This window comes from Camelus ferus, chromosome 7, assembly GCF_009834535.1.
Source record: "Camelus ferus isolate YT-003-E chromosome 7, BCGSAC_Cfer_1.0, whole genome shotgun sequence".
Lineage (NCBI taxonomy): Eukaryota > Metazoa > Chordata > Mammalia > Artiodactyla > Camelidae > Camelus > Camelus ferus.
In genome coordinates, this window is record NC_045702.1 from 12,410,107 (window position 1) to 12,419,862 (window position 9,756).

The following is a 9,756-nucleotide window of genomic DNA, read 5'->3' on the forward strand; positions in this document are numbered from 1 at the left end:
AGGAATTGAATTCAGATTGGCTCCAACTCTTGATATATTTTGGCAAATTGTGTTCTGAGAACTACTGTTGGTGGTTTCTTCTTCTTCACTGTTTTGTTACTTTTGATTATCGTATTATCACTTGTCATTGCACCTCTTAATTTATAACCAGTACTCTGGATGATATTGTGTCGTTCACCCCACAAGCACTCATTTTTACCTGTGCTCTGGATACAGTTTGTCTCAGGGACTTTCATCCTAGTACAGTGTTGTTATTCCTACTTCACAATGGATTTTTTTCATCTTACTGCCCAAGTAGAACTTTCCCCCTCTCACATGTGATTACATCTCTGCTGATTAGATGATGAACAAAGATACACATTCCTCAGGCAGCCCTTGGCCAAAGAGGGCCCCTGCTTCCAAACTGTGAAAGACAAGCAGACAAGTCAGCTCAAAGTCACTGGTAGGACCAGGCCTAAGTTCCCACAGCCCATACCCTTGAGACAGTCAGTCTTGCAGAACGTGGCGAGGGGCCGTCCACCTGGAATTACTGCCCTCCGCAGAGTGACCTCAGTCACAGAAGCTCCAGCTCCTCTCCAAGACCTCATTCTTGCCTGAATGTTTTCTTAGCCAGACAGGCATTAATTTATGTTTCAAATAGCTTGAGAAGAAAATCTCAAATTCAGCCAAGTTGAATTGGCAACGAAAGCCTAATCATTCTTACTGTCAAGTCATATCCGTGAATGTCTTAGCCCTAAGGCGTGCGTTCAGTCAATCCAAAAGATCTAATTGCCTGTTACAGTAGTAACAAATCCTGATCCAGATTCATGCAACGGTAAGCGAAAGAGACAGCCCCTTGTGGGACACGGAGCGTGTACTTCTCCTCTGATGAAGAGTCATACAACTTCTGCTCAGATCTTGCCCTTCCCAGAGTCCATATTGCCCAAGGCTACCCTTTCATTTAGGAAGACATCTGATAGGATGGAGGACTGACATCTTCAGCCCAACGCCCTGCTACCCTCTGACTGTATCTCACTGTTCCCTCCTTAACTAGCAAAGAGCTGGGAAGTTCACCCGTGGCCATTTGTTGATGGAAATAGACTCCTGCCTCACAGGTTCCATGAATGTACCAAGGCCATTACGTCCAGGATTCTTGCTCTGAGACATGGCTGTGGCTGCCTCCCCAGAACCAGGGCACAGAAATCTCACAGGAAACAACAGAGGGAACCCAGGATTCGACAAGCCCAAGCTTGACTTCACTCCATCGGAGGCAAATCTGATGAAAAGACCAGCAAAATGGCTGTCATTCTGGCAGGATGTGCAAACAAGGAGTGTCCTGATTAACAAAATTTTGCTTGAAAAGCATTATGTGCGTGTGTGCGTGTGTGTGTGCGTGTGTGTGTGTGATAATACACACACCTGAGAGCAATTGTCTTAATGTGGCAAGGATGTAAAACAAATTGGGCATAATTTGGAGGGAGGGTAATGAGGTACCGAGAACAAGAAAACAAAGGATGACTGGGCTCAGCAAAGGTCTCGACTCCATCCTAATTAGGCACAGTTGTTCTAAGAAGCACATAATTAATAGGCATATGACCAGATGTGAAATGCAGCAGAGATTCTTCCTGAATTGGAAGTTGTACTGAAGTGTACACAGCTGGAAGTGGTTGTCCTAATTCGGCTGAGGCAGAAGGCCTGCCTGGAATTTTGAAGAGGTGTAGTAGGAGGCGCACCACGGGTTTACACCTGAAAACAACTAATCGTATTCCAACTGGGCTGGGGTGTAATGAGATAGAGCTAATTAGCAAGTGTGTGATGAGATGCAAAAGGCCCTGGAATTGAGCTGGAAATATCTTTAAAAGTGAACTAAGCTGCAAACCTCAGAGAAGCATTTCTGCTAATGGAGCTAGGTGTGAGTGTGACACAGTGTGACAGGTCTGAGGTGCATACCTGGGCCAGAGACTTACGCCTGTAATTAAAAATATCGCTGGGACATTCACACACCTGGAGCAGGAGTCCCTGGGAACCCGAGAATGCAATGACCTGTAAAAGCTGCACGTGTATTTTTTTTAATGTATATAGTTTATTTATGTACGTACAGTGAGGGGAAAAAAGGTGCTGTCAGGTGAGCATAGTTATTATATTCAATCTCATTTAGAAATGTGGCCTCAGATTCCTGCTGACTTTGCAAATAGATACTCTAGGAGGAGAAAAATTGGCACTCTCCTCTTCCCAAACTTATTTAGTTACCTACCAGGCTGAGTTTTCCTGCATAAGAATTTATTTACTGTGAGAGAGCAGGGACCCCTTGGTACCTGGTTTCTGTTGCTGTTTCTGTTTTACGATTGCTGTTACATTATTATAGATGCCATTTGCTGAACACTGAATGTGTGTCAGATGCTGTGCTAAATGCTTCACCATAAACTTCCATTTAATCCTCACAGAAATCCTATGAGACAGATACTATGAGCATCCCTACTTTCCACAGGAAACTAAGGCTCAGATGAAGGACCGGACCCCAGGCTGATGCTGACACCTGGGTTCATTTTTGGAACCTTCTCTGTTCTCTGTCCTGAGCCAAACTTCTCATCCCGTGTGGCAAAGGGAGAGTCCCTCACACGGTCATTGGAATTCCAAGTGACATTCTCTGGTAGTTTGACACCTCCATTTGCTTTGTCCTCTCCTGTGGCCCCCAGAGGGAGCCATTCCCGAACTGAATTTGGGGCTACCTGCCTTTCTCCTCTGCTCCTCCTCAGCCCCCTCCTGCCGGAGCCCCCTGTGGCCAGCACATCAGCATAATTCTTGGAAACAGAGCCCTTCGGCACAGGGGCTGAGCCCAGCCAGCTGGAGCCCCAGAAGGGACCCACACCTCGGCCATAGGCTGGAGGGATGGGGAGGTGGGGGCTTAATGCTCAGGTTTTAGAATATGCTCTGCCTTGGCTCAGAATGTCACTTCGGCCTTTTACAAGTGGTTTGCTGTTGTACAAGTTACCAAACGCCCTAGGCCTCAGTTTCCTCATCTGTGAAGTAATAATAATAGCTCGGTCCAACACTATTGCTCTATAAAGTAAGAGAAGAGTGTTCAGTGCCTGGAACATAATAAGTACTATGTATACATAATAAATAATATTCTAATAAAGGTATCTTGTCTGTTTCTTTGGCGTGCCATTGATCCCATATCTGGAAAACTTACTCTGTTTAGGTGGCATAGGAGCACAGCCACCCTGACAGGCCCTGCTGTTGTGAAGGCCTAGATGTTGCCGGATGGAGCCCAGGATTTAGGCCTGAAGCCCCGCCTGCTGAACAGCGCTTCCTGATTTTGTTCCTCCAGCATTTCCGCCCCCTCTCCCACACAGGACACCTGCCCTCGGTGTCTGCTTCCTCAAACCTGCCTCCTTTCGGGCTATAGGTGAGTTTGCATCACATTGCCTGCCAACGTGTTATGTGCCTCTCATTAAACTCTGAAGGTTCCAGTAGCCTTTAGAGACCAGGCCTTAACAAATAAGATGGTCTTCTGCTGAGGAATGTCAGAGCCTGGCTCTCTAAGTCACAGACTGCTCCGTGAAACTGAGGTGAGAAAAGTGTCACTTCTAAAAATTTTTTTTTCTAAATCTAACTCTAGCTCTCACTTACCCTTCTTGGCCAAAGTCCAACTGCAGTAACTTTGTGTGTTTCCTCCTGGGGAGGGGAAGGGGAACCTTCTGTGAAGACAGTATGGTCGTCAGTGCCTCCTGATCACTTCGTCACCCCTGCTCCGGACGCCAGCTTCTCTGGGGTGCCACAGCTCTGAATGTGGAAGTCCTCTCCGGTGTGCCCAGGCTTCAGTGTCCAGCCTCCACAGGTGATGCCCCCACCCAGTCACCCCCACCCAGGGTCCTACTCACTGGAAGGTGCTGAGTTAGGTGCAGGTTGGCATCACCATGGAATCTAGGGCCTCTGTCTCTCTCCTCAGCTTTGGGGGATTCAGCACTCCAGGCTGGTCAGTTCTCCCCTCTTTCTTTCAAATGCCAAAATCTCTTATTTTGACCACTGGGAGATCCAAGGTCCTTGCCCAAGCCTTAAACCTTTCAAAACAGTAGCCTGCTTGTGGGAGTCCCCTCTCTTCCCTCCTCTTTTCTGCCCCACTGGGCCCCAGGAACAATCCCCAGAAAGACTCCCATGGGGTGGCAGAGGGAGAGAGTCTTGATTCTCATTTAGGGTGAAGAGATGACATCAAGTAATTCCTCAGTAACACCCTATTGTGGATTCATAAGTGCTGGATAGAACTTTGGAGAGCTTTTGTCCCAACCACCTCCTTTTCTGAGGGTCAGGCGAGGAATTCTAAGAGAAGAGAGTGGGGACACTTAGTGACAGGCAGGGCCAGCACCCAGGTCTCCTAACTGCTCATCCCAGGGAGCATGCATTCAGGATCCTAAATGTGCCCGACGCCATCAGGCTGCCAAGTGAAGGGGTAAGAAAGAAGACATGGAAAGGAGAGGGCAACAGATGTGAATCAGCTGTGGAATATTGCAAGCCAGCACGGTGCTGGAAGTTCCATTCTATGGTGCAGACTAAATAGCTGAGGAGTTCAGAGAAAAGAATAAGGTTATAGGCTACTGTTAGCCAGATACAGCTTAATGGAGGGGTTGGAACTGGACTTCAGTCTTGAAGAAAGTGTAGAGCTGGGGATAGGGTGGGGGTACTAGAGATGAAGGAGTACATTTTGACAAACCCTACAGTTCAAATAAAGAAGAAAAAATTAAGCAAGAAAGATAACTCAGAAGAAGGATTGGTAGAGTACGGTTAGGAAAGCTAGTCGAGAGGGAAAACTAGTGAGGGAGGAGGCCCAGCATAGTGGTCTTCCTTTAATTATTTGTTCTAAACCTTGCTGGGAGTCAGTGGATACATGGGACCTTTGAATCTCCTGGGATTACATGTATGCAGCATTTGGAGGGATGGCTTGTTAGTGTAGTCTGTGAAATAGAAGTCTGAGATTTTAATCAGATTCTTAATATTTCCTGCTTTCTACTGTCCAGGAATATAGTAGGATTTCATTTCCTGGCTCCTTTGTGTTTGCGTGGGACCGTATGATTAGTGTGGCCAATGAATTATGAATACAGATATATCACTTCACAGCCAAAGCATTTAATTACCTGTTTGCAACCCTCCAGAGCTCACTGCTCCCTCTGCCACAACATCCGGTAACATTCCAGACAATGAATGCTCAGTGTGTGTGGGTCCCAGAGGGAGGAAGATGCAGAGCCCCAGCTGACCTACAGTGGACATATGATGTAAGCATAAAATGAATTTTTGTTGTTTTAGGCCATTGAAAATTGTGGGCTGTTTGTTACTACAGCATAGCCTTGCCTGTCCTGACTAATGTACATAACAGAGACTGACCATGATGAGGGGAACGGAAAGATCAAGGGCATTTTGAAGAAGGATGAAGTTACTATGTCAAAGAAAACTATTTGAGTGAAGTGATGGGAACAGGAGCCAAATTTAGAGGCTCAAGGGGGAGGAGGTGGTGCTTTGCCAGCATCAGGTGCTCAGTCAGCACATTGGCCCTAGAGATGGAGGCAACAGAGATGTGTTGTTCACTCAAGGAGCCCCCTAGTTTATTTATGTCTTTGGCTTTTTCTGCCACCTTCATTTTAACTCCTGTAATATTAGTGAATCACACACGTAGGTCTTAGTTCAGTGTTCCTAACTATTCATAAGAAATCTTCTATAGATGTCAGTACATAGAGAGAAAAAATTATTTTCTTTTGTAATTAACAGTTATTAAAGCTTAAAACCTCTACATTTTCAGTGAGGTCTGTTCATCTCACTGGACTGGCCCCTTTCTCTTTGGAAGCTTTCCGTCACAGTGCCCTTCAATGCCAGCCCCCAGAACTGAATTTTTATCCTCTGACAACCCAGGCCCATTCACCAAAACAGGAAAAAAGACTGAGAGAAAAAAAAAATCTATTTCTGTTTATCTACCCTCTTCTCCAACAGCTCAGAGCACCTTGTATTTTTCTGATGTCCCAATGGAAGTAAATGTTAACGGCTTTGAAGGAGATGTGAAGTTGCAATTTCAAAATGAGGACACATAACACTGAAATGCTGTTAACTCAGCCAGTTTTAAGAGACTAATAAAGCACAAGGTACTAGGCCTTTTGGTACTTAAAGAGCTGCAATTCACTCATCTCCGATATAGCAAACCTTAAAGTATTTTCACAGGGGTTACAGAAATCCTTAAGTTTTGCATTTCATTAACTGTTATCATTTTCTTGGATTTTCATTTTCATGTCTTCTGGACGCAGTCAGTTGTGGTGTGGGTCATGCTCCAGAAGACCCCCGGGATGGTTACACACTGTCCCAAACCCTACCCAGAGTTCAGAAGGGAAGTAAGAGTATCTGAGTAATTCGTCCCATTTTCTACCCCTCCATTGAGGACTGACTGTTTTAGTCCATCTGGCTGTTATAACAAAATACCAGAGACTGGGTCAGTTATAAGCAACAGAAATTTATTTCTCATGGTTCTGGAAGCTGGGAAGTCCAAGATCAAGGCACCAGCAGATTTGGTGTCTGGTGAGGGCCCGCTTTCTGGTTCATGGATGGCACCTTCTCGCTATGTCCCCACATGGTGAAAGGAACTGGAAAGCTTGGTGGGGCTCTCTATAAGGGCACTGATCCTCTTTATGAGGGCTCCACCCTCATGACCTAACCACATCCCAAAGACCCCCACCTCCCCATATCATCGCATTAGAGATTAAGATTTTAATACATAAACTTTGGGAGGAGGGGATGGTGTAGTTCAGTGGTAGAGTGCGTACTTAGCTTGCATGAGGTCCTGAGTTCAATCCCCAGTACCTCCATTAAATAAATAAATAAACCTAATCATCTCTCCCCCTAAAAAAACCCAAAATTCAAAAAAAAATTTTTTTTAATAAAAAAACTCCAGGAAAACACAAACATTCAGGCCACAGCACAGATCTAAGCCAATTTGACGTTACTATTTGCGAGGCTCCTTTGGTAAACATCAGTAGCCTTCAACCATAAGAAGTAAGGAGGAACAGTATACCTCCTCCCCACAACTTGGCTAGCAGGTGGTTTGCTGCAGACATTTAGCAGGCAAGGACGGAAGTCATCTCTCAGCCTGCTCTGTGAGTTCAGCCGCGTCCCCACTATCTGCGTCTCCTCTCCGATCAGCACCGTTTTGGGATGTTCACTCCAAGGCAAGCACAGCAGTTTTGACAGCAGGGTCAGACTCATCTTCTAGTCAGATCTGGAGGCAGAATTCTCTGTAATTATGAGAGATCAGGGATCAAAATGCTGTTCAGTAGCTGTCAAGTACTGGCTTTACTGATTTTTACCCCTTCATGGTAATTAACCAATCTCTGGTACTCTTCAGATTTAAGTGGCAATACTTTAAAAGTTTGCCACAGCCACCTCTGGAGAAACAGGTTTTGGAAGGATGCCCCTGAATCTGGTCTTTGGGGACAGCGTTTCTCAGGGAGCCACCTGATTGGGCTATCCTACCCCTCATTAATATCCCGCCCTATAGATGCTGTGTTAGTGTCAGTCTCTAATCCCCACAATAGGACATCTACCGACTGGTCGTCTTTCTAGTTGTGGACACGGCTTTACACTGAGCGACCAAGACAACCTTGGGACCTACAACTTGAATTTGCAAGGCAGGACCCAGGCTGTAGTCCCAACCTGCCTCAGAGCCACAAGGATACTAACTAGGCCCACTGGAAATAAGGCTGGGCTCAGCCCCAGTGATACGGTGCTTCTCCGACCCACTAAGCGCCCCACTCCACTCACGCACAATCAGGAAGCCTGACTCAGAGACACAGTGAACTGGTACATAGAGCCCCCCACCTGACCCTGCTGCTGGTGCAGACTGGCTCCCTGTCCAAGGGCACAGAGCTTTGTACCCTTATTATACCAAGATTTAGAGTCCATCTAGCTTATCCTATTAATATCCAGGGCCACACCACCAGCCCATAGCTTATTAATAATGTATCACTGCAGACCCTGACTTAGTTAAGCTACAAATGTCCCTCATTTGCATGATTAGCTTTTACCTTACTGATTAGAGAGTTTCATCCTGTCCCCAAACCTACCCTTTCTGAATGAATGGCTCTTTTAAAGGGAGCCAAGTGTTCTAAAATGCATCTCAAATCCAGATAAAAAGGAACCAACCACAAAAATAAAACCCCGATATTTTCTTTGTGGAATGAGAAGAGAGAAGTTTAAGAAGATTTTTAGAAGTTCAAGGCCCTGCTTTATGGAATGAACAAAAAGTAGCTATGGTTCTCTGGGGGACTTGAGGGACATAAGGTTGGAGATGGACTTGGGGACTCGGAGGAGATGAGTTTTTAGTGTTTATCTTGAGGAGTATGGGGGTAACCACTAAGGGATTGTAAGTAACAGAGTGGGATCAGGGATCAGGTTTTGACATGAGAAATATCACGGTGGGAGGAAGGTAGATGATAAATTAGAAGGTGGATGGATGGCAGAGAGACGAGTGATAGTCCAGGAGGAAGATGGTGGTGGCTTGAAAGAGGGTGATGGGTGATGGCAGTGCAGATGGAGATAGGTTCAGTAGATTTTTTCATTTTTTTACATCTTCCATCCAGAATGTGGGTGACTCAGAAGGGACTTCAGAACTGACTTAATGGTGAACTATTAAATCACTTATTTTATTTTGGGTTTGGGTGGTAATTGAGTTTGTTTATTTTTAGAGGAGGTACTGGGGATTGAACCCAGGACCTCCTGCATGCTAAGCATGTGCCCTACTACTTGAGCTATTCCCTCCCCCCAGTTCAGTAGGTATTTAAAAGCATAATTGCTCCCTCACCTTGCTCAAGGCTCTGCTTGAATTTCACCTCCTAAGTGCGTCCTTCCTTGACTACCTATTTAAAACAGCAGCCCCTCCCCCACACCCTATCTCCTTTCTCTGCTTAACTTTTCTCTGTAGTATTTATCATCCTTCTGACATCTTATATAATTTCACTGTTAATTTGTTTCTTTTTGTTCTCCCCAAGTGGAAGATATATTCTATGAGGGCAGGGATTTTTGTATCTTTTGTTTTCTGTATCTCCATTACGTAGAATAATCTCTAGCACATAGTAGATGATCAAGAAATATTTTTAGAGTGTACCAATAGGTGAAGAAGGAATAGAATTGGCAGGACATGATCACTGGTTGGCTGGGAGCGGGTGAGTAAGAGGAAGTGGTAAAGGAGCAAAGGAAGGTTCCCAGGTTTCTAGCTGGGTGACACTCCTGGTAAGATCACAGTTACTATCATAGTTGGTAATCCCAGTGTCCCTGAGAGGGCAGGGAGCACTGTGGGAGGAACTAGAAATTTCTAGGATCTTTCTGGAATACAGTTTGCCAGTATGCATCAAAAAGCTCAGAAATGGACATATTCATAACACAGAAATTTCCCTTTTAGATATTTATTTGCTGGCCATAAGCACAAAATCTGCTATCCACCAGGAGGACCCTACTTCAGTATGGCTACCGTGCTTGCCAGGTAGGCAACTAGGAGCCCACCCAGTGATGCACAGGGCAGGCCTCTTAGTCCTGGCACCCTAGGGGGTTCTGTGGGGGCCCCATATAGATGCTGCTGCAGAAAAGTTAGATTCTAACCCTAGTCCCTTGCTTATGTGAGAGGCACTCACAGGAGAGGCACTGGCTCACGTTCCAGTCGCGTTTCTGTGAACAAACTAACCCAACCTAGTAACTTAAAATACTTACTGTATCTTGTGATTCTGTGGATCCAGAATTTGGGCAGAGATT